The sequence below is a fragment of the Tamandua tetradactyla genome, chromosome 14 (assembly GCF_023851605.1).
Source record: "Tamandua tetradactyla isolate mTamTet1 chromosome 14, mTamTet1.pri, whole genome shotgun sequence".
In the NCBI taxonomy this organism is placed as follows: Eukaryota; Metazoa; Chordata; class Mammalia; order Pilosa; family Myrmecophagidae; genus Tamandua; species Tamandua tetradactyla.
The window spans coordinates 57,218,374-57,244,477 of NC_135340.1; the positions used below are offsets into that span (position 1 = coordinate 57,218,374).

A 26,104-nucleotide genomic window follows, 5' to 3' on the forward strand; every position below is an offset into this window, starting at 1 on the left:
GTGGGTGTGAGTCACCTGGGCATGTGGGCTGCAGGTGCTCACCTTCATAGCCAGACCACAACCCATACTCAACCTCACCTGGCTCCCCATGGCTCTGCAAACATGCACAACATCATCTGGCTACCCAGACAGGTGCACGCGCATGAGCTCACTCACTATATCCCCTCAGCTTTGGTTAAGTGCTGACCTATGCATCTGGCCACACATACTCCCACCTAACATAGGCACACTTTAGACCACTGCCCCTGAGCTCTGCACACATGAACATCGGCCCTACCCATGAGACCTGTACACACCCACATATCCATGCACTGACCTCGTGACTCCTGCACCCCAGCCCCCGCTACCCCACACCTGTACACCCTTGCCCCACCCCATAGTACAAATGCCCTTAACCGACAACTGGTAGGTGCTCTTGGGAGCATCTGAGCCACATAGCCTCTGCCCTGCACAAGCGTACACCCCTACCCTAGCCCATGCCACACTTTCACACCCACACTTAGGGCCCCATTCAACGCAACATCACCCACCTGACACATATTCCACAACCTATGCAACCTGTGCCCCACCATCACACACACACACATCTGCATCCTGGCACCCTTGGACCCCAGCCCCTGATCAAGGACACACCCACAACCCTACACTCCCTGCGCCTCAACCTCTGTGCCCTGTACACCACAACCTGACACATATGACCCATACACTTCATGTGCCCACTAACATCCTGCACACATACAAGCCCTAGTACATTTACTCAACTTCCCCATCCACCTCCCACTATGCCTTACTTGTGTCCCCCACACACCGCACCCTGCTCCAATGCTCCAAGGCCTGCCTGAACTGCATCATGCTCTCACAGCCCTCACAATACACCTCCACAAACCCATGACCTGCACCCCACACTCACAGGCAGCAGCGTAGAGTCCCCAACCTGTATATATACCTGCAATGCAACCCATCACCACACTGTTGTACCCCTCCCCACATCCTGCATCCTGCTCCAGATCCCTTGCAAATACAAAGCTTCAGATTACTAAAGGAAATCAACTTCCAAAGTAACCCTATCAAGATATTTACATGTGGTAAAGACAACAAAAGATCACAAACCATATGAAGATGTAGACAGATATAGCCCAGTCTAATAACAAAATTAAAACACCAGAGGAGATACAAACTTTGGAACAACTAATCAAAGATGTTCATATAACTCTACTAAATAAAATCAATGGGATGGCTAATGACATTCTTTTCTACTGCTCATGGAACATTCTCTAGTTATATCATATGCTGGGGCACAAAACCGGTCTTTGAGAATTTAAAACATTGAAATTATTCAAAGCACTTTCTCTGATCACCAAAGAACAAGAACTTTCACAAATATATGGAGATTAGATAACACGCTCTTAAACAACTTGTGGATCAAAGAAGAAATTGCTAGAGAAGTCAGTAGCTATCTGAAGGTGAACAAAAACAAGAATACAACATATCAGAAGTTTATTCTGAATGCCGAGAGAATTTTATTACCCTAAATGGCTATATTAAAACAGAAGAAAGAGCAAAAATCAAGGACTTAACTGCTCACCTGGAGGGAAGAAAAAATCTTAAGAGGATACTACGAACAATTATACACCAACAAACTAGATAACTTAGATGAAATGGACAAATTCCTGGAAACATGCAAACATGCTACACTAACTCAAGAAGAAACAGAAGAGGGGGAGGAAGCCAAGACAGAGGCTTAGTGAGGAGTAGGATTTAGCTCATCTTCCAGAACAGCTAGCACACAGCCAGGAACAGTACAGAACAACTGCTGGGGCCACGTCAGACAACAGACCCACAGCCTACCCCAGTCTGGACAAGATAAACCAGCTGTGAGTCCACCCAGAACCATGAATTCCCCAAGCTGCAGAGGACAGCACCCCTCCCTTCTGAGAAGGGATTGGAAAGAGACTTGACTAGCAACAGGGGCTGAGCGCAACTAAGCTCCAATTGTAGAATTAATTAACAAATTCAGACTACTAAAAATAGGCCCCCAGCTCAACTGAACCTCAAGTAAAAACTGAGGTTACTGGTTTCTGCCCCAGTGCAGAAGGGGCAGGGCGGATGGAAAAAAAAAAAAAAAAAACTACAGGTTTTTTACATTGAACAGCACAGAACACTTGAAAAGGCCTAGGCCCTGAAGGAAAGGAGGGGACACATAGGACCTGGAGATACACAGAGCAACATACCAACTTAAGCTCTTGTTGGCAAACCAGAGGAATGGGGATCCTGCTCTGAAAAGGATTTTTTTTCCCTTTCTTTTTTGTGGCTATGTTTCTACAGTTTAACTGCTCTTAGGATACAGCTGCAGGGCTTCTCAGGTTCCATATGCCCCAGGCATGGGCAGAATTAGGCTTGTTTGAGAGTTCACCTGGAGGCTGTGCCTTCCCCAGGAAAGCGCTAGGGCCCAGCTCAGGTGGAATCCCTCCCTTAAGGAATTCAGACCCCAGGATCTGGAAAACTAAAGCTATTAAAGCCAGCCTACAACCTCTCCTCTGTCTCAACCACACCCCTAGCAGGTAGAGTCAACTGAAATTAAAGGTACCACATCACCTTATGCTGGCGGGACCCGCAGGCAGACAAGCATCACATTCCAGGCAGGAAAGGAAAAACACAGAGTCCAGAGGCTTCATAAGGGAAGTCTTTCAACCTGCTGGGTCTCACCCTTAGGGAAAACTGATGCAGGTGACTCCTTCCTCCTGAGAGGAGCCCAGTCTGGTCTGGGAAAATCTGACTGGGGTCTATATACTTAAGTAGGCCCTCCGAAGGGGGGGGGGAAAGGCACTATACAGGTAGGGAAAAAAACAAGAAAACAAGAACTGAAAATTTTTGATCTGTTAAACAAAACCTAAGCTAGAAGTCTAGAATAAGCTGAACTGAACATCAAAGAACAGAGAGACAACAAAGTCATTAAGCAAGAAAATCCTATGTAAAAAAAGTGAAAAAATCTCCAGAATTAGCTAATTAAGGAAATTAAATGCCTAGACGCCAGTAAAAAATAACGACTCATACTAAGAAAACTGAAGATATGGCCCAAAGGAACAAACCAATAATTCAGATGAGATACAGGAGTTGAAACAATTAACTCAGAATGTTCGAACAGACATGGAAAACCTCATCAAAAATCACATCAATGAATTGAGTGAGGATATAAGGAAGGCAAAGAACAAACAAAAAGAAGAAATAGAAAGTCTGAAAAACAACTCAAAGAACTTATGGGAATGAAAGGCACAGCAGAAGAGATGAAAAAAACAATGGAAAACCACAATGTTAGATTTCAAGAGGCAGAAGATAGGATTAGTGAACTGGAGGACAGGACATCTGAAATCCGACAAGCAAAAGAAAATATAGGGAAAAGAATGGAAAAATATGAGCATGGACTCAGGGAATTGAATGACAACATGAAGAGCATGAATATTCGTGTTGTGCGTGTCCCAGAAGAAGAGAAGGGAAAAGGAGGAGAAAAACTAATGAGGAAATTGACACTGAAAATTTCCCAATTTATATGAAAGACTTAAAATTATAGATCCAAGAAGTGTAGCATACCTTCAAATAGAATAGATCCAAATAGACATATTCCAAGACTTACTAATCAGAATGTCAGATGTCAAAGAGAAAGAGAAAATCTTGAAAGTAGCAAGAGAAAAGCAATCCATCACATACGAGGGAAGCCCAATAAGACTATGCATAGATTTCTCAGCAGAAACCATGGAGGCAAGGAGACAGTAGGCTGATATATTTAAGATACTAAAAGAGAAAAACCGCCAACCAAGAATTCTATATCCAGCAAAACTGTGCTTCAAAACTGAGAGGGAAATTAAAACATTTCCAGACAAAAAAATCACTGAGAGAATTTGTGACCAAGAGACGGGCTCTGCAAGAAATACTAAAGGGAGCACTAGAGGCAGGTATGAAAAGACAAGAGAGAGAGGTGTGGAGAAGAGTGTAGAAAGGAAGACCACCAGTAAAAGTAAAAAGAAGAAAAATTAGATATGACATATAAAATCCAAAAGACAAAATTATAGAAGAAAGTACTGCCCATACAATAATAACACTAAACGCTAATGGATTAAAGTCCCCAATCGAAAGACATAGACTGGCAAAATGGATTGAAAAACAGGACCCATCTATATGCTGTCTATAGGAAATGTATCTTAGATCCAAAGATAAACATAGGTTGAAAGAGAAAGGTTGGGAAAAAATATTTCATGCAAACCACAACAAGAGCGGGAACAGTTATACTAATATCCAACAAATTAGACTTCAAACGCAAAACAATTAAGAGACAAAGAAGGAAACTATGTATTAATAAAAGGAACAATTCAACAAGAAGACATAACAATCATAAATATCTATGCACCGAGCCAGAGTGTTCCAAAATATTTAGGCAAACACTGAAAAAAGAGATAGATACATCTACCATAATAGCTGGAAACTTCAACTCCCCACTCTCATCAATGTACAGAACATCTAGAAAGAGGATCAATAAAGAAACAGAGAATTTCAATAATACAATAAATGAGCTAAACTTAACAGAACATTACACCCCAGAACAGCAGGATACACCTTTTTCTCAAGTACTCATGGATCATTCTCAAGGATACACCATATTCCGGGTCACAATTCAAGACTCAATAAATAAAAAAGATTGAAATAATACAGAACACTTTCTCAGATCATTAAGGAATGAAACTGGAAATCAGTAACAGGAAAAGGGCCAGAAAATTCACAAATATATGAAGGTTCAACAACACAAACGACCAGTGGGTCAAGGAAAAAATTACAAGAGAAATCAGTAAATATCTCGAGGCAAATGAAAATGAAAACACAACATATCAAAACTCATGGGGTGCAGCAAAAGCAATGCTAAGAGGGAAATTTATTGCCCTAAATGCCTATATCAAAAAAGAAGAAAGAGCAAAAATGGAGTAATTAACAGTTCACTTGGAAGAACTAGAGAAAGAACAGCAAACTAACCCCAAAGCAAACAAAAGGAAAGAATAATGAAGATTAGAGCAGAAGTAAATGAAATTGAGGACATGAAAACAATCAAGAAAATCAATAAAACAAGAAGTTGGTTCTATGAGAATATCAGTAAGACTGATGGACCCTTAGTGAGGCTGACTAAAAGAAGAAGAGAGAGGATGCAAATAAATAAAATAACAAATGTAAGAGGAGACATAACCACTGACCCCACAAAAATAAAGGAGGTATTGAGAGGATACTATGAACAACTTTATGCTAATAAACTAGACAATGTAGATGAAATGGACAACTTCCTAGAAAGGTATGAACAACCAACATTGACTCGAGAAGAAATAGACAACTTCAACAAATCAATCATAAGTAAATAAATTGAATTAGTCATTAAGAAGCTCCCTAAAAAGAAAAGTCCAGGACCACATGGCTTCACATGTGAATTCTACCAAACATTCAAGAAGGAATTAGTACCAATCCTGCTCAAACTCTTCAAAAAAAATTAAAGAGGAGGGAAGGCTACCTAACTCATTCTATGATGCCAACATCATCCTCATACAAGAAAAGAAAACTACAGACCCATTTGTCTAATAAATATAGATGCAAAAATCCTCAACAATATTCTAGCAAATCGAATCCAGCAGCACATTAAAAGAATTATATATACCATGACCAAGTAGGATCCGTCCCAGGTATGCAAGGATGGTTCAACATAAGAAAATCAATTAATGTAATACATCATATCAACAAATCAAATCAAAACAGAAAAACCACATGATCATCTTGATTGATGCAGAAAAGGCATTTGACAAAATTCAACATCTCTTTTTGTTGAGAACACTTCAAGGGATAGGAATAGAAGGGAACTTCCTCAACATGATAAAGGGAATATATGAAAAACCCACAGCTAACATCATCCTCAATGGGGAAAATCTGAAAACTTTCCTCTTAAGATCAGGAACAAGACAAGGATGTTCACTCACCATTGTCATTCAACATTGTGTTGGAAGTTTTATCCGAAGCAATTAGACAAGAAAAAGAAATAAAAGGCGTCAAAATTGGAAAGGAAGAAGTAACACTCTCACTGTTTGCAGATGATATGATACTATATGTTGAAAACCCCCAAAAATCCACAGCAAAACTATTACAGCTAATAAATGATCACAGTAAAGTGGCAGCTTATAAGATCAACACTCAAAAATCTGCAGTGTTTCTATACACTAGTAATGAAAAATCTGAGGGAGAAATCGAGAAAAAAATTCCATTTATAATTACAACCAAAAGAATAAAATATTTAGGAATAAATTTAACTAAGGATACAAAAGACCTGTACAAAGAAAAGGATAAGAAATTGCTAAAAAGAAATCACAGAAGACCTAAATAAATGGAAGGGCATACCGTGTTCATGGACAGAAGACTAAATATAGTTAAGATGTCAATTCTAACATCACTTTAATATCAAAACACGGTAAAGATGCTACAAGAAAGGAAAACTACATACCAATCTCCCTAATGAACACAGATACAAAATTTCTCAAGAAAATATTAGCAAATCAAACCCAACAGCACATTAAAGGAATTATATACCATGACCAAGTAGGGCATATAAAGGAATGCAAAAATGGTTCAACACAAGAAAATCAGTTAATGTAACGCAACACATTAACAGATTGAAAGGGAAAAATCATATGATCATCACCACTGATGCTGAAAAGCATTCAACATAATTCAACATCCTTTTCTGATAAAAAAAAACACTTTAAAACGTAGGAATAAAAGCTAACTTCCTCAATATGATAAAAGGCATATATAAAAAAGCATAGGTAGCATAGTACTCAATGGTGAGAAGCTGAAAACTTTCCCCATAAGATCAGGAATGAGACAAGGATGCTGTATTAATTAGGGTTCTCTGGAGAAACAGAATCAACAGGGAACATTTGCAAATATAAAATTTATAAAAGCGTCTTACGTGACCGTGGGAACGCAGAATCCAAAATCTGCAGGGCAGGCTGTGAAGCCGACGATTCCAATGGAGGGTCTGGACAAACTCCATAGGAGAGGCTCACCAGCCGAAACAGGAAGAACCTGTCTCTTCTGAATCCTCCTTAAAAGGCTTCCAGTGATCAGATTAAACATTACTCATTGCAGAAGACACTCCCCTTTGGCTGATTACAAATGGAATCAATCAGCTGTGGATGTAGCTGACATGATCATGATTTAATTCTATGAAATGTCCTCATCGCAACAGACAGGCCAGTATTTGCCCAACCAGACAAACAGGTACCACCACTTGGCCAAGTTGACACATGAACCTGACCATGACAGATGCCCTCTGTCACTGCTATTATTTAACACTGTACTAGAAGTTCTAGCAAGAGCAGTTAGGCACAGAAAAGAAATAAAAGGCATCTAAATTGGAAAGGAAGAAGTAAAATTTTCATTATTTGCAGATCACAAACTATATTTGGAAAATCCTGAGAAATCTACAACAAAGTTACCTGAATTAAAAAACAAATTCAGCAAGGTGACAGGTTATAAAATTAATGTGCAGAAATCAGTAATGTTTCTATACACAAGCAATGACCTAACCAAGGAGTCAATTAAGGAAAAAATTCCATTCAAAATAGCAACTAAAAGAATCAAGTATCTACGAATGAACTTAAGTAGGGATGTAAAGGACTTGTGCACGGAGAATGACATATCATTGCTAAGAAATCAAAGAAGATCTAAACAGGTGGAAAGACATTTCAAATTCATGGACAGGAAGGTTAAATGTAGTTAAGATGTCAATTCTACCCAAATTAATCCACAGATTCAACACAGTACCAATTAAAATTCCAGTAACCTACTTTGAAGACTTAGAAAAGCTAGTTACCAAATTCATCTAGAAAGGAAAGAGAGCCCGAACAGCTAAAAGCAGCCTAAAAAAGAAGAATGATGTGGGAAGATTAACACTCCCTGATTTTAAAACTTATTATAAAGCCACAGCAGTCAAAACAGCATGGTACGGCACAAAGACAGAAGTATTGACCAATGAAATTAAATTGAGAGCGCAGAAATAGACCTTCAAATCTACGTAAACGGATCTTCGATAAGGTCCCCAGATCCACTGCACTGGAACAAAATAGTCTTTTCAATAAATGGGCATGGGAGAACTGGATATCAATAGCCAGAAGAATGAAAAAAGATCCTAAACTTACACCATATACAAAAATGAACTCAAACTGGATCGAATAAATAGAAGAACCTAAATAAAAGAACCAGTACCATAAAGCTCTTAGAAGAAAATGTAGGGAAACATCTTCAAGACCTAGTAATAAGAGATACCTTCCTAAACTTTACACCCAAAGCACAAACAACAAAACAAAAAATAGATACATGGGTACTCCTCAAAATCAAATACCCCTGTGTTGCAAAAGACTTTACCAAAAAGGTGACAAGGCAGCCAACTAAATGGGACAAAATATTTGGAAATCACACATCAGATAAAGGTTTGTTATCCTGTATATACAAAGAAATCATACAACTCAACAAGAACAAACAACCCAATTACAAAATGGGCTAAAGATATGAATAGATATTTTTTTGAAGAGCAAATACAGACCGCTAAAAACCACATAAAGAGATGCAGATTCTCAATAGCTATAAGGGAAATGCAGATCAAGACTACAATGAGATATCACCTCACACCTATAGAATAGCTACTTTAAACAAACAGGAAACTACAAATGTTGGAGGGGATGTGGAGAAATTGGGACGCTTATGCATTGCTGGTAGGAATATATAATGGATTTAGCTGCTATGGAAAACAGTCCGGCGGTTCCTCAGAAAATTAAATATCACGTTGCCCTATGACCTGGTAATACCACTACTCAGACATTACTACTAACAAAAAGAGCTGAAAGCAGTGACACAAAAAGTCATTTGCACACTGAGCTTCATAGTGGCATTATTCACAATCACCAAAAATGGAACCATCCAGTGCCTATCAACAGATGAGTGGATTAACAAAATGTGGTATTTACATATAATGGAATATTATGCAGCACTTAGACGAAATGACATTCTGATCCCCATAATGAGCCTTGAGGACATAATGCTGAATGAAATAAGACAGACACAAAAGGATAGACACTGTTATGATACCACTTTTATGAACATGGTAAGGGTAAAATCAGAGGCTTATAATACAGAATATTGGGATCTAGAGAAAAAATAGTAGCTTGAGATGGGCAAACAGTTAGCTAAGGAGGTTGAATTTAATTGTAAGGAAATAGAAGTGAAGGTGGTTCACTAATGGGTCTGTCTATTAAGTAATATTCCCATACTGAAGGTGAGCATGATTGAAAGGGGTTGTATAGACTCGTGTCTCACTGATTAACACTACAAATATGAATAAATTCTTGCATGAACTACTGCAAATGTATGAATCTTGTACAAAGAGTGTATAATTTGGGGGTATAGGGGGAAAATGCCATTGCATGCTATGGGCTATGTTTAACAGGAAAACATCAACAGTACCGCAGCAATACCAGGAGTATTATTATTTGTTTCGGTCTGTCCTGAGTTTTTCCTGCTGCAATTCTTGTCAAAAACTGACAAATATTAGACTGAATAGTCCAGGAATAATAGCCTCGGTGCTGTTGCAGGTCTGGTAGGAGTCCTCCGAGTGGCTATCACGGAAGACTTGGCAAAGAGAGAGGCAGAAGAAGTCAAGCATCCATTACTGGGGGTAATGGGAGGAGGGACAAGACTTAGAGGGAGGTTTGGATTTTCTATTTGATGAGGGTGTGTTACTGGCTATCTTTTTCTTGGGAACAATGAAATTATCTAAAATTGAGAGTGTTGATAGACTGTGGACTTTGGACATTATACATGAGTCCCAGTAGATAGAGGTGGCTGACAGATGCAATGGCTGAGAAGTAGATTGGTGAATGATGGTGTATCACATATGACTGAACATTGTGCCTCTATAAATATGAAAGAAGTTGTGAGGCATGCAATAATGTGAATGAACCTGTGGGATATTTGGTGAGGAAAAATAAGCCAGAAACAAAAGAGCAAATATTGTATGATCTCATTTAGAAAATATTTATAAGAAAACTGAGGTCTAATTCGAGAATAAACTTGAAATATGTCATTGGTAACAGAGTTCAGCAGGAGTTAGAAACAGGGTAAGACAATGGGTAATTGAAGCTGAAGGGATACAGACTGTGCAACAGGACTAGATACAAAAACTCAAAAATGGACAGCACAATAATACCTAATTGTAAAGTAATCATGTTAAAACACTGAATGAAGCTGCATCTGAGCTATAGGTTTTTGTTTTGTTTTGTTTTGTTTTGTTTTGATTTTACTATTATTACTTTTATTTTTTTCTCTATATTAACATTCTATATCTTTTTCGGTTATGTTGCTAGTTCTTCTAAACCAATGCAAATGTACTAAGAAATGATGATCATGCATCTATGTGATGATGTTAAGAATTAATGATTGCATGTGTAGAATGGTATGATCTCTAAATGTTGGGTTAATTTCTTTTTTTCCGTTAATTAAAAAAAAAAAAAAAAGAGAAGGGATAATTGGAGATGAAGGGATACAGACTGTACAACGGGACTTGATATAAAAACTCAGAAATGGACAGCACAATACTACCCAATTGTAATGCAATTATGTTAAAACACTGAATGAAGCTGCATGTGAGGTATAGGTTTTTTGTTTTTGTTTTTTTTGTTTTTTTTTTCTTCCTATTATTGTTTTAATTCTTATTCTGTTGTCTTTTTATTTCTTTTTCTAAATCGATGCAAATGTACTAAGAAATGATGAATATGCAACTATGTGATGTTATTAAGAATTACTGATTGTACATGTAGATTGGAATGATTTCTAATTGTTTTGTTAATTCTTTTTTTAATTAATAAAAAAAAAGTGAAAAAAAAGAAAACTGAGGTCTAGATTGTAAGCTCTTATAGAAGTTACATTTAGTCTGAAGCAATAATTGTTATTTCTGGATTTTGAGGGGCTGTTTTATCTATGTATAACCTCTACTTAGAGATAAGAACAAAGCCAACCAGATTGGGATTAAGGTAATTCAGAATACAGGAGTAAGGAATACACTGTTCATATTTTAGAACTTCACCTACTCTTTGAGACCGAAGGAAGAAAGGTTTATTTTGTCCAGAACCTAAATTTTCTGTAGCACATAATCTAGCTCAACCTGTCTGGAAAGATCATTTAAACAATCCAAAAACAGGGAGCCCAGAATAAGAATGAGAGTATTTAATTCTGTATAGTTTAATGTAAGGCCTAGATACATCCCAGAGTGCATTAAGCAGATAATCAAAAAATATTGGCAGGGCTCCATGCCTGCAGAGGTATGTAGATGGGAAGGATGTGGGCCCACCTGAGGAGCCAACAGGGGAAATGGCGAGAGACGATCAGGTGCAGTTTGAATGTCAGGAACTGCTCGAGAGCCAGATTAAGGTGGGACCCTCTGAGGAGGAGGAAGGCATGGGCCTGGTGGCCGTGGCTGCCGGCTGGATGCTCAACTTCCTCTGCCTCTCTCTTTGCGGAGCCTTCTGTGACGGCCACTCAGAGGACTTCCACCAGACCCACAACAGAGCCAAGGCTATTATTCATGGACTATTCAGTCTAACATTTGTCAGTTTGTGACAAGACTTGCAGCAGGAAAAACTCAGGACAGAGAGAAAGAAAGTCACAGGAAGTAAGAAGCTGAATATCAACAGAACCCAGAAGAGAAAGGAAACCAAGAGACGTGGTCATGTGCTTTGCCATGTGATAAGCTAGGATCCAAAGATAGCTGCAGTGAGCCCCAGAAGGTGAGTCTTTGGAAAGAAAGCATCTGCTTGATGTGGACTTTTAGCCTATGCACAGTTTGAAAGTGATGAACGAACTACACCCTTGGAATCAGCCCTTATGATTTGTGATTCAATTGAAAAAGAACATGACAAACTTCATGAAGAAATACAGAATTTAATTAAAATTCAGGCTATAGCTATTTGTATGGAAAATGGCAATTTTAAGGAAGCAGAAGTCTTTGAAAGGATATTTGGCAACCCAAATTCTTATACTCCTTTAAAAAGGCAATTGCTTACTATAATCTCTCAGAAAGGTACATTCCATTCTATTTTTCAACACTTCAGCTATAACCACATGATAGAGAAAATTAAGACTTATGTGAATTTTGTGTTATGTGAAAAGTCATCAGCCTTTCTAATGAAGACAGCAGCAAAAGTAGTGGAAAATAAAAGATCAAGAACAATAACTTCTCAACATAAACTTAATAGTAATAATACTGAAATAGAAACTGAAGCTAATTTGCATATAGGAAAAAGTATTCATGACAAACAAGTCTGCTGCAACTGAATCCTCAGGGGGATTCAGCATCCTTATTGAGGTCCCACAAGAGTCTCTCCTTATCTAAGTTTAAACATGGAAGCCAGCAACAAGATTTTGAAAAGAATGAGGAAAGAGCAGGAGCTCTTCCAAGTGGAAGAAAGAAAGAAAAAAACCGTAAAACAACCCTTGGTCAAGGCAGTATCTTCTGAAAAACAACAATCTAGGAAAAAACAGGCATGGCTTTGGGAAGAAGACAAGAATCTGAGATCTGGCATAAAGAAATATGGGGAAGGAAACTGGTCTAAAATATTATTACATTATAAATTCAACAACCAAACATGCATCATGCTAAAAGATAGATGGAGGACTCTGAAGAAACTAAAACTGATTTATTCAGACAGTGATGACTGAATCTTTTTGTAAAAGCTTGATAAAAGGAGGACAGTTAAATATTTTGATCACTGCATTTGTTTTAAACTTGATGGTCATTGGTGTATCTTAATATTTTTGTTTAGAGCATTATAGTCATTTTTTGTAAAACAAAATATTTGATTCAAGGATTTGTACTTTAAGAGTAACATATTATGTCATCATGTATTCTTAAGACCTTTTTTCACTTTGATAAAATTGTTGAGCCCTGCTGCATTCAATACCTTCACCTCCAAATCCTGGTCTGATTTTAAAAGTATGAAAACACAAAGAAAAAAAATTTCTATTAATCTGTTCTTTTGCTGTACGCTGACCTCATTCATGTAACACACACATAAATGTTTCCCCATCAGTGAGTAATATTAGGCCTTTGACTTAAGAGGTACTGACTTGATCTATGGCTTTAATACACTACTTAATTACCAAGACATCTGTTTAGAAAATAAATGTGTACAAGGTAATCTATCAGTTATAATAGCATACTTAATTTTTCTTATGAAGAGAAAACTTGAAAATATTAATACCCAGAAGACAGAATTTGTACTTATAAGCATGAGTAGCTTCCTGTCTCATTTAAGTACATGTTGATCTCTGTTCTGGTATTAAAATTTTGACAAACATGGTTTTGAATAAAATTTCTTTATAACCTAGAGCCATAAACATCTTATTCTCTGAAACTTTAATTTATTAAACTAATATTAAGCCTAAATAGTATTTTGTAAATGCTTAAATTGGTATTAACTATGATGATTTAGCATCTATAATAAGTATTATTTAGACAAGACCATATATAATCTTATCAGGAAATTTTGAGATTTTATCAACATTTTATTCATTAGAGGATTTAATCAAAAGAGTAGCAGAATTTAACATCTCTAGTTACAGGCACCTTATTCAGAAAGTAAGTGAATATATTACTATAATTTAGGTTGTTAAAGTATTTGAGTAAAAAAAGAATGCTAATACTTTGTACTCTGTATTCCACTTCCTATTAAATGTTTCATATATTAAAAAAAAAAAAGTATTGGCAAAATCCCTTGAGGGATGGGAGAAAAGATATAGAATTATTAAATTTTACCACCGGGGAAACCCCAGATACTGTGTCAAACATTAAGGACACCCAAATCAATAGGCCAAGCCCTTGATCTCGAGGCTTACTGTTATGAAGCTAATGTATATAGCAGAGAGGCTTAGCCTACCTATAGGTACGTCTAGATACATAAACTCCAGAGGACCTCTTTTGTTGCTCATATGTGGCCTCTCTAAGTCCAACTCTGCAAGTGAAACCATTGCCCTCCCCAGTATATTGGACATGACATCCAGGGATGAAAGTCTCCCTGGCAGAGTGGGAGATGACTCCCAGGGATGAGCCTGGCCCTGGCACCATGGGACCAACAATTCCATCCTGACCAAAAAGGGGAAAAGAAGTCTAACAGATTTGTGGTATCAGTGGCAGAGAGAGTTCAAATAGAGTCAAGAGGCTATTCTGGAGGTTGCTCTTATGCAAGATTCAGTTAGACACTGCTACCATCATAACTTGCCAAACCCCAACCAAAACCATTGTAGCCAGTCCTAAAGCATATCCAGTGCATTATATAAGATTCTACAAGGTACCATGCACTAGGGTAATCTTCCAGAAACCCACAATCACCAGAGGAGTCCTTGAACTAGATAAGTCCTCAAACATAGTGAGGCCAGCCTTTCCAGAACATTGATTAGTTCCATCCCCCTATCCCATATTATCAATAGTCCCTTTCAACATGGAAAAGTTAGAATGGCCATAGCCATTTTTGGAAGAAACATCAAAGGTGATTGTGGAGTTATACAGAGAAGGTAGGGTTTAACAAACAAGCATGAATGATGAATCATTATATTGAGATTTCATTGTCTCCAGTACCGTAGAGCAGTTAGATGTAAAAACCTAAAATTATGGAACTGCAACCTGTATCAAACTCTGAAATTTGTTCTCCAAGTAATTGTTGTGATGCACTTTGACATTTATTGATTTTTTGTATTTATTTTATTTGTCATAAAAAATTTTTTAAGAAGAGAAGGAGAAGTATAACAGAGAAGATAGGATTTAACAACTAAGTATGGTTGCTGAATTATATATTGATATTTCTTTTGGTCTCCAATATCTTGGAGCAGCTAGAAGAAAAAACTAAAAATTTCAGAACTTTAACCCCTACCAAACTTTAAAATCTGTTTATAACTACTTGTTAAAATGTACTTGGAAATGTATTGCTTTTTTGTATATATATTATAATTCACAACAAAAGTTTGTGATAAACTTTCACAAATAAAAAAATTAACAAGGTTAAACGTTTTCTGTTCAAAGCTTTCTGCAGGTACTTAGGAACTGAAGGTTGAAGTACAGTTGGTATAACTCTTTCATAAACGAATTTGGAAAAATATACTAAGAACCTTAAAAAGTCTAAATTAAAATCCAGTAATCCTATGTTTGCGAACCTATCCTAAGGAAATAATCCTACATATAGAAAAATGGGTTATGTATAAAAACATTTATTACAACACTATCCATCATTAAAAAAAATGAAATCCAAATAAATTCCCAATAACAGGTAAATAGTTAAAGTAAATTATGGTTAAATATTATGTATCCCAAATACCTGAAAAGAAACTAAAACTGAATTCATAATTTCATATTCTGCTTCTAACATTTAAAAGTATAACAAAATAATTTTTTCTCTCTTTTGCAATTCTGTTAACTTCATTTGACATAATAATGTTCAGATATTTTTCTGATTAGAGATGTGTATATATATTATTTTGTTACACACTTTTGCCATTTAATGATATAAAGAAAAGATTTACATACACCCAAAATAATCTTCAACAATGGGTGGGTGTTTTCATTTTTTTGAGAAGAAAAATGCAGATTACAGTAGGTCTTTTGAAAGGGTAAACTACTAAAAATCAGGTGACACTAAGAATCACATTACATACTACAGACAGCTCAAGATTTTATATTTGCTAACCTCTTGTTCTCAAGGTTTTCCTTGGTTCTTTATTCGCAAATAGCATCAATTCTTGGGTGTTCTCTGCCATTTCTCTCCTTTTTCCCTTCTCTGGAGCAACATATTTTATTTCTTATTTTTCCAGTATTTTCACTTTTTTTTTTTTTTCATGGCAGGCAAGGGGAATCAAACCTGGGTCTCTGGCATGGCAGGCGAGAACTCTGCCACTGAGCCACTGTTGCCCGCCCAGTATTTTCACTTTTAATGAGCTCAATTTTTTTATGTTTTATTAAACAAAAGAATATACAGTGTGTGGAATATATAATGTATAGTAAATTACAAAGAATAACAATGAAACTAACACCCCTGAACACAGCACTCAACCTAAGAAAACACTGCCAATATTGTTGAAGCTCCTTGTATTATCATCCAGATCCCATCCCTTTACCTGCCCTGGAGGTAACAACTCATCTGAATTGTATTTTTTAGTTACTCTTGCTTTTCTTTAAAAATTTCACCACACACACATGTATTTCAGAAAAGTTCTATTAATTTACTCTCCCACCAAGAGTATCCCACTCTCTTCATATTCACTTTTGATAGGTATTATTGTTTAAACTTGTGAATATAATTTTTATTAGTCACACAATATTCCATGTTTATGATGGCTCAGTGCTTCCCAAGTAAGCTATGTAAGCAACAAAGTAGAGCTCTGCAAAAAAAGGATTTCTCTTTATTCTGAGATTATCCTATAAAATGATAGGAGAGAGTATATTTTTGTTGTTGTTTCTCATTATGTTCTTGTTTTTTAATTTTTTATTTGAACTTATTTTGCCAAATGAAATGTTGAAAACTTTATGTCTTACCCAAAATGTTTTATGAAATTATACTGGCCCACAAATTCCTAAAGTTTGGGAACCATAGGCCAAGGATTAATAAATATGAGGAAGATGAAAAATTTGGTCTTAAACCTTTAGCATATCTACCCATTATTCTCCCAGAGAGAAAAAAAAATGAGAAGAATTTAACAGTTCCTTCCTTGTCTCTAATAAGACATTCTTTCTTAGAGAGTTTTCCAACATTAAAAAAACCATCATCTACAGTTAATGGAGATGACAAGTAATATGGGATATAACTAATGGTTAACTTTGTAAATTCATCAATGACTAAGTTTGCAATCTTAGGAAAACTTCTTTAAAACATTTTTTATTGAGAAATAAAACCTAGATGCAGAAAAATGATAGATTTCAAAATATCTATGTGCCAGTTTGAATCTTATGTACCCCCGAAAAGCCATGTCTTTTAATTCTCATTCAATATTGCTAGGTGGGACCTTTGTGATTGTTTCCTTGGAGATGTGACCCACCCAATTATGGGTGCTAATTTTGATTAGGTAGTTTCTATGGAGATGTCTCTCCACCCATTCAAGGGGAGGTTGCTTACTGGGGCCCTTGAAGGGGGAACCATTTTGGAAAAAGTTACAGAGCCCATGCAGCCAAGACCCTTGGAGATGAAGAAGGAAAACACCCCGATGGAGCTTCATGAAACAAGTAGCCAGGAGAGAAAACTAGCAGACTTTACCATGTGCCTTTCCAGCTGAGAGAGTAACCTTGAACTTCATCAGCCTTCTTTTTTTTTTTATACATGGGCAGGCACCGGGAATCGAACCCAGGTCCTCTGGCATGGCAGGCAAGTGTTCTTGCCTGCTAAGCCACTGTGGCCTGCCCTTCATCAGCCTTCTTGACCCAAGGCATCTTTCCCTGGAGGCCATACATTTGGACATTTTCATAGCATTGCCTTAATTTGGACATTTTCATGGCTTTAGAACTATAAACTTGCAACTTAATATAATTCTCCTTTCTAAAAGCCATTCTGACAAGACAAAATAAAGTATCAGTGGCTGAGAGATTTCAAACAGAGTCGCGAGGTTATCCTGGAGGTTATTCTTATGCATTATACAGATATCACCTTTTTAGTTAAAGGGTAATGGAAAGGCTGGAGGGAACTGCCTGAAAACGTAGAGCTGTGTTCCAGTAGCCAAGTTTCTTGAAGATGACTGTATAATGATATAGCTTTTGTAATGTGACTGTGTGATTGCGAAAACCTTGTGTTTATCCATCTACAGTATGGATAGATGAGTAAAAACTATGAATTAAAAATAAATAAATAACGGGAAACAAATGTTAAAATAAATTGAGTAGACATACTAGTGATCAATGAAAGGGACTGGTAAGGGGTATAGAAAACAAAAATAGGGGGAACAAAGGTTAAAATATATTGGGTAGATGGAAATACTAGTTGCCAATGAGAGGGAGGGGTAAGGGGTATGGTATGTATGAGTTTTTTCTTTTCATTTCTTTTTCTGGAGTGATGCAAATGTTCTAAGAAATGGTTATGGCGATAAATATACAATACGTGATGATACGGTGATTCATAGATTATACACCAAGTATGGAATGTCCATATATTAAAAATGTTGTGTTCAGAAGACCTAAACAGATGGAAGGGCATACCGTGTTCATGGATTGGAAGACTAAATATAGTTAAGATGTCAATCCTACCTAAATTGATTTACAGATTCAATGCAATACCAATCAAAATCCCAACAACTTATTTTTCAGAAATAGAAAAACCAATAAGCAAATTTATCTGGAAAGGCAGGGTGCCCCGAATTGCTAAAAACATCTTGAGGAAAAAAAACGAAGCTGGAGGTCTTGCGCTGCCAGACTTTAAGGCATATTATGAAGCCACAGTGGTCAAAACAGCATGGTATTGGCATAAAGATAGATATATCGACCAATGGAATCGAATAGAGTGCTCAGATATAGACCCTCTCATCTATGGTCATTTGATCTTTGATAAGGGAGTCAAGCCAACTCACCTGGGACAGAACAGTCTCTTCAATAAATGGTGCCTAGAGAACTGGATATCCATATGCAAAAGAATGAAAGAAGACCCATATCTCACACCCTATACAAAAGTTAACTCAAAATGGATCAAAGATCTAAACATTAGGTCTAAGACCATAGAACAGTTAGAGGAAAATGTAGGGAGATATCTTATGAATCTTACAATTGGAGGCGGTTTTATGGACCTTACACCTAAAGCAAGAGCACTGAAGAAGGAAATAAATAAATGGGAACTCCTCAAAATTAAACACTTTTGTGCATCAAAGAACTTCATCAAGAAAGTAGAAAGACAGCCTACACAATGGGAATCAATATTTGGAAACGACATATCAGATAAAGGTCTAGTATCCAGAATTTATAATGAGATTGTTCAACTCAACAACAAAAAGATAGCCAACCCAATTACAAAGTGGGAAAAAGACTTGAATAGACACCTCTCAGAGGAGGAAATACAAATGGCCAAAAGACACATGAAGAGATGCTCAATGTCCCTGGCCATTAGAGAAATGCAAATCAAAACCACAATGAGATATCATCTCACACCCACCAGAATGGCCATTATCAACAAAACAGAAAATGACAAGTGCTGGAGAGGATGCGGAGAAAGAGGCACACTTATCCACTGTTGGTGGGAATGTCAAAGGGTGCAACCACTGTGGAAAGCAGTTTGGCGGTTCCTCAAAAAGCTGAATATAGAATTGCCATACGATCCAGCAATACCATTGCTGGGAATCTACTCAAAGGAATTAAGGGCAAAAACTCAAACAGACATTTGCACACCAATGTTTATAGCAGCGTTATTTACAATTGCAAAGAGATGGAAACAGCCAAAATGTCCATCAACAGACGAGTGGCTAAACAAACTGTGGTATATACGTACGATGGAATATTATGCAGCGTTAAGACAGGGATAAACTTATGAAGCATGTAATAACATGGATGGACCTAGAAAACATTATGCTGAGTGAGTCTAGCCAAAAGCTAAAAGACAAATACTGTATGGTCCCAATGACGTGAATCGACACTCGAGAATAAACTTGGAATATGTCATTGGTAACAGAGTTCAGCAGGAGTTAGAAACAGGGTAAGATAATGGGTAATCGGAGCTGATGGAATACAGACGGTGCAATAGGACTAGATACAAAAACTCAAAAATGGACAGTACAATAATACCTAATTGTAAAGTAATCATGTTAAAATACTGAACGAAGCTGCATCCGAGCTATAGGTTTTTGTTTTGTTTTGTTTTGTTTGTTTTGTTCTTATTATTATTACTTTTATTTTTTTCTCTATATTAACATTCTATATCTTTTTCTGTTATAATGCTAGTTCTTCTAAACCGATGCAAATGTACTAAGAAACGATGATCATGCATCTATGTGATGATGTTAAGAATTACTGATTGCATATGTAGAATGGTATGACGTCTAAAAAAAAAAAAAAAAAAAAAATGGTCAGCACAATACTGCCTAATTGTAATGTAATTATCTTGGAACGCTGAATGAAGCTGCATCTGATCTATAGTTTTTTTTTTGTTTGTTTTGTTTTTTTTTTTCTCATATATTTTTGTACTTTTTATTTTTATTTGTGTTTTCTCTCTGTGTTATCACTTTATTTCTTTTTCTGTTGTAGTGCTATTTCTTTCTCTAAATCGATGCATATGTACTGAGAAATGATGACCATACACCTATGTGATGATATTAAGAATTACTGATTGCATATGTAGAATGGATTGATTTCTATTGTTGTGTTAGTTAATTTTTTTAATTAATAAAAAAAAAAATGTTGTGTTCATAGGTTGCTCTATTTGGTCAAGTAAAAAAAAAAACAGACATTTTGTTTCGGGTAAGTCGCATTCCGGGAGTTTGCAAACTAGAATAACATTTGAATAATAAGCAGAACAAGCTTCAAAGTATGATATGGGTAACAGTTCTACAATTTCAGGTATTTCCTTCTAGTTGTTCCAACATACCAGAGACTAATAAGAAATCTCAGTATAATGATTCCATGATCACACTCATTTGTTAAATCCTATCTTTTCTGTTACCACTTCTCCCTCTCATTAGATCCTTCTCCCAATCTTTAAGGATACTTGGGCAACAACCATTCTAACTTCTTTACGTTCAGAAGGGGTGCTGACATTATGGGATAAGGGAATGCAACTGGTTGAAATTCTTGCAGAAACTGGCACCTCTGGGTTTCAGGGCTTATCTAGCATAGGAATAATCTGGAGGTTTTAGGTTTCTGAAAAATAAACTGAGTGAAATTATTACAGAGTCTTAAATAGAGCCCAGGGTATTCTTTAGGACTTTAAGGAATAGTGTCGGTTGGGGCTTGGCCTACTGTGGCAACCTGCAATATTTAACTGAAGCCTGCATAAGAGTAACCTCTAGAACAGCCTTTGAACTCTATTTAAAATCTCGTAGCCACTAAACCTTATTTTGTAGCATTTCTTATCCCCCGTTGGGTCAAGAAGGCATTGTCAATCCCATGGTGCCAGGGACGGGCTCATTCCTAGGAGTCATGTTCCATGTTGCCAGGGAAACTTAGACCCTGGAAGTCATGTCCCACATAGCGGGCAGGGTAATAAATTTGCAGGGCTGGGCTTAGAGTGAGAGAGGCCACATCTGAACAACACAAGACATTCTCTAGAAGTGACTCTTAGGAATAATTATAGGTAGGCTTAGCTTACCCATTACAGAAATGAATTTCACAAGAGCAAACCTCAAGATTGAGGACTTGGCCTATTAACTTGAGAATCCCTAATGCTTGAGAGAAAATTAAGAGTTTCCCAGTTGGAGAAGTTTAACAGATCCATCTCTCTTTTCTCCAGTACTCAAGGGACTTTGCAAATACTTTTTGATTATCTGCTACACATACTTTAGAGTTTATCAGGTTCTTACATTAAGCTATACAGAATTACAAGACCTCATTTCCTATTTTAGGCTCCACATGTTTAGGTTGTTTAAATGAACTGGCCAGGCAGGTTAAGTTAGACTGTGTGCTACAGAAAATTTAAATTTTGAATAAAATAAACATCTGTTCCTTTGGTCTAATAGAGAAGGTGAAGTTTTAGAAATCAGACACTAATATCCTTTACCCTGTATTCTGACATACCTTAGTCCTTGGGAAAACATTTTAACCTCATTGGATCACAGGTAACCCAACCCATTTTTTCTTGTGTACTATATTAATAATACATAGAACAGTATGAATGATGAAGCCCATCTAAGAACATGAGCAGCATTTTAAAATCTATGGAAGCTATAGTCTACATAACTTCAAGATGTTATTTACACTTAAACAGGACTTTAGGCATGTGTGCTGGTTTGAAAGTATTATGTAACCCAGAAAAGCCATGTTTTAATCCTGGTTCAATTTTGTGGGGGCAGCCGTTTCTTTTAATCCTGATTCAATATCATAGGGCAGAAACTTTTTATTAGATTATCTACAAAGAGATGTGATGCACCCAATTGTGGGTATGACTGATTATATGGAGATGTGACTCCATCAATTCCAGGTGGGTCTTGATTGGTTTACCATACTCCTTTAAAAGTGGAAACATTTTGGAAAGAGCCATAGCCAACAGAAACTTCAGAGCAGATGCAGATGCTTGAGAACAGTTGCTTCAGAGCTGACAGAGCCCACAGTGCCAGAGAACTTTGGAGAAGCAGAAGGAAAACCCCTCCAGGAAAGCCTTATGAAATGAGAAGCTGGGAGAGAAAACTAGCAGATGTCACCATGTGCCTTCCCAGCTGAAAGAGGTGTTCCAGATCCACTGGTCTTTCTTGAACTAAGTTGTCTTTCCCTAAATGCCTTAGTTTGAATGTTTTTATAGGCTTAGAACTGTAAACTTGCAACTTATTAAATTCCCTTTTTAAACACAGTTCCAGGGTGGGCCATAGTGTTGGGGCGGGCCATGGTGGCTCAGCAGGCAGACTTCTCACCTGCCATGCTGGAGACCCAGGTTCGATTTCCAGTAAATGCCCATGCAAAAAAAAAGCAGTTCCATTTCTGATATATTGCATTCTGGAAGCATAACAAAATGCAAAATGTTATTTGTACAAAGACAAACATCAATTATTATTTCTGTCTAAGCCCAGAGTACAGATCCAACACTATTATTTAAGAAGTATAATTCAGCTCAAAATAATGAAGTTGTCTAAAAATATAACCAGATAGGAAAAGTCCTCATCCTCAAATATGAATCAAGACCAGAATCAGGAGGTGGCATCATCAACACAGCAATGTAAGACATCTCATGAAAAAGTTTCCCCAAAGGTACAGCAAATGAAAGGATAAATCCCACTTGCTTTAATCTCTGGAGAATGGTAGAGAACAGAGAAAGACTCCACAAATGCTGAAGCAAAGAAAAACAATATCAAGTAGGAAAATTCCATCCCGGATCACCAGTTGGTTCCTGTTCCGCTCCCTCTCACTTCAGTCCCAGTCCAAGGGCAGCTTGGGAGTTATACACAGGCAGCATGGATTGGGTCCCTCCTACCATGGCAGATACTGTAGAGCCACTCACAACAGCTACATTTTACTCCACACATATAGAGACACAGGGACCTAAGTTCGCAGAGACCCAGGGTGGAACACAAGCTACTGAGGAGTACTGCATACAAAAGGGAACCTAAGGAGATTTAAAAAAAAAAAAAAGACCGGTACAGATGTATCTTCACTCAATTCAGTTTCAGTCAGCTGGACTACCTAAGTGCAAAATGGACTTTTCTGAAGTGACCCCACCTTTGTGAACTGACCCCATCTGGCTCTCCAGGATGGGATACTCTGACAGAGAAGAAACCAGAAACAGAAAATCCTCACAGAACAGTGGCAGTTTTGGGCACCCCAGAGCCTCCAACACCTCAGGCCCATGGGGTCCGCAAGCCTTGGCTGTGCGGCCTGCAGCAGTAACACAGCAACCTGCAGCTCCGGCGCCACCTGCCCAGGAGCTGATTCAGCAATGTGAGAGAGCTGTCCCTAGCAGTGCACACAAACATCCTGTGCAACATGCATAATTACACAAAGATCCTGCCCAACAGCCCCATGCTCCACATGCACTCCAGAGTCACCAACTGCAGGATAGCACAGTAAATCTAACAATAAGGAAGGATCTGAAAATTGTACTGAAATTCTACTGCTGTCAAATTGAAGGATGCTCTAGGGGTCCTAATAGACATTTTTTAAATTCTTGTAAAATAGCACTTTATGAAAATGCATTCTGAAAAGAAGCATAAATGTTGCTAAGTGCAGCAATTCTTATGCTACTGCATGGGACTTGAAAAGACATGCAGAGAAAAAGAACATAGTAAATTGGATTAAGCCTTTCAGAGAAGTTTAGAATGAAGTTTCTTCTATTGATTCTTATCCTGCAAGTTACTACATTTCTGGTTCCGTTTCCCCGACAAGAGTTACAAATACAGACGGAAATGATGTGGGATTTGCCAAAAGGTACTTGGGAGCCTCTTATGACCTAGACATAGAAAGACTTCCAATGACCAAAAAAAAAAGCCTATGGGAACCTCATGCAGATTAAAATCCAGGAAATGCAGCAGTCATTAAAAGGGACTGAGCAACTGGACACATCTACTATGGCAATGGTGCGCAACCTGCTGATGTGGAGTACTGGAGGTTCATCATTTTAAAGACAAATGCCAGGGGGCCCAGCATGACAGAAACATTATATCACCTATAGAATCAACAATTATACCCCTGACCTGGCACCAGCAGATGTCGAGTACGTCATCTAGAGGGTTTTTCAAGTATAGAGTGATGTGAGCCCCACTGAAATTCAGAAAAATTAATGCAGGCAAGGCTGACATTATAATCTCTTTTTCACATTGAGCTCATGGACACATCTATCCTTTTGATGGAAAAAGTGGAGTTTTAGCCCATATTTTTGGCCCTGGAGCTGGTACTGGAGGAGACGCACATTTTGATGAAGACGAAATACAGAGGAATAAACTTGTTTCTTGTTGAGGTTAATGAGATTGGCCATTCCTTAGGTTTTGACCATTCCAATGACCCAAGGGCCATAACATTTCCCATCTACACTTATGTTGGCCCCAACATATTTAGCCTCTATACCGATGACATATGTGGCATTCAGTTCCTTATGAAGGTCCAAAATAGCACCAACCCATGCAGATCCCAATAGTACAGAATTGTGTGGCCCCAATCTGGGATTCAATGCTGTCACTACAATTAAAATTAAATATTTTTCTTTAAAGATAGGTTCTTCTGGTGGGAGCATGCTGAGATACCTAAGATTAGCATTAGTTTAATTTCTAATTTATGGCCAACTTTGCCATCTGGTATTCAAGCTGCTTATGAAACTGGAGCCAGAAATGAAGTTTTTCTTTTTAAAGATGACAAGTACTGGCTAACAACAATTTAAGAACACATCCGAACTATCTTAAGAGCATATACTCTTTGGATTTCCCTGACTTTGTGAAAAAAATTGATACAGCTGCTTTTAACCCACTTCTCTACAAGACCTACTTCTTTGTAGATAACTGGTATTGGAGGTATGTTGTCAAAAGACAATCATTGGACCCTCATTATCCCAAACTGATTACCAAAAACTTTCTAGGAATTAGACCTAATAACAATGCAGTCTTCTACTCCAAAGAACACTACTATTTCAAGGATCTCACCAATTTGAATTCAACATCCAATCCAATCATGTCACCAGCAGGCTGAAAAGCAATAGCGGCCTTGGTTGTTAGGAATGGTGTAACTGATGGTGTTTATCAATTCACTTCAGTTAATAATTATTAGTAATAACAAGTTTTCAATTTTGAGAACCCTTAGGATATGGTGACTTGCAAATGGAAACAAAGGCCAAAATAACTTTTGGGGAATACTCTGTAAATTTGGACTGAAATTATAATTACATTTGGCTTACCTAAAATGAACAATTTCACTGTAAAAACAATGTACCTAGAACTTTAAAAATGACAATTGTGATGTGCTTTTATTCTTTCAACTTCATATATTAAATATCTTAAAAAGAAAGGAAAGGGCGGGCCGCGGTGGCTCAGCGGGCAAGAGTGCTTGCCTGCCATGCCGGAGGACCCCGGTTCGATTCCCGGCCCCAGCCCATGTAAAAAAAAACAAACAAACAAACAAAATATAATAAAAATAAAGATGTTTCCCTTTCTTCCTCCCTTCCTTCCTTCCATCCTTCCTTCCTTCTCTGTCTTTCTTTCCTTCCTTTCCTTCCTCTATCTTTAAAAAAAAAAAAAAAAAAAAAAAAAGAAAGGAAAAAAAAAAGACATACAGTGGATTGTGGCAAGACCTTCCAGTGCACATGTGGCTGTCCTTACACCAGCAGAACTGCCTTCTAGTCACACATCTACCAAAATGGCCATGATGCCCCTGTTAAGAACAGGGATCCATGTAGTA

At 37.4% G+C, this 26,104-nt stretch overlaps 1 protein-coding gene and 2 pseudogenes across 4 annotated transcripts in view; 2 read left to right on the forward strand and 1 right to left on the reverse strand.

Moving 5' to 3' along the window:
- UBR1 (ubiquitin protein ligase E3 component n-recognin 1) overlaps positions 1-26,104 on the reverse strand; it is a 250,865-nt gene that overhangs the window by 185,106 nt on the left and 39,655 nt on the right. The window lies entirely within an intron of this gene.
- LOC143656506 (telomeric repeat-binding factor 1 pseudogene) lies at positions 11,443-12,671 on the forward strand (annotated as a pseudogene).
- LOC143655983 (macrophage metalloelastase pseudogene) lies at positions 24,040-25,425 on the forward strand (annotated as a pseudogene).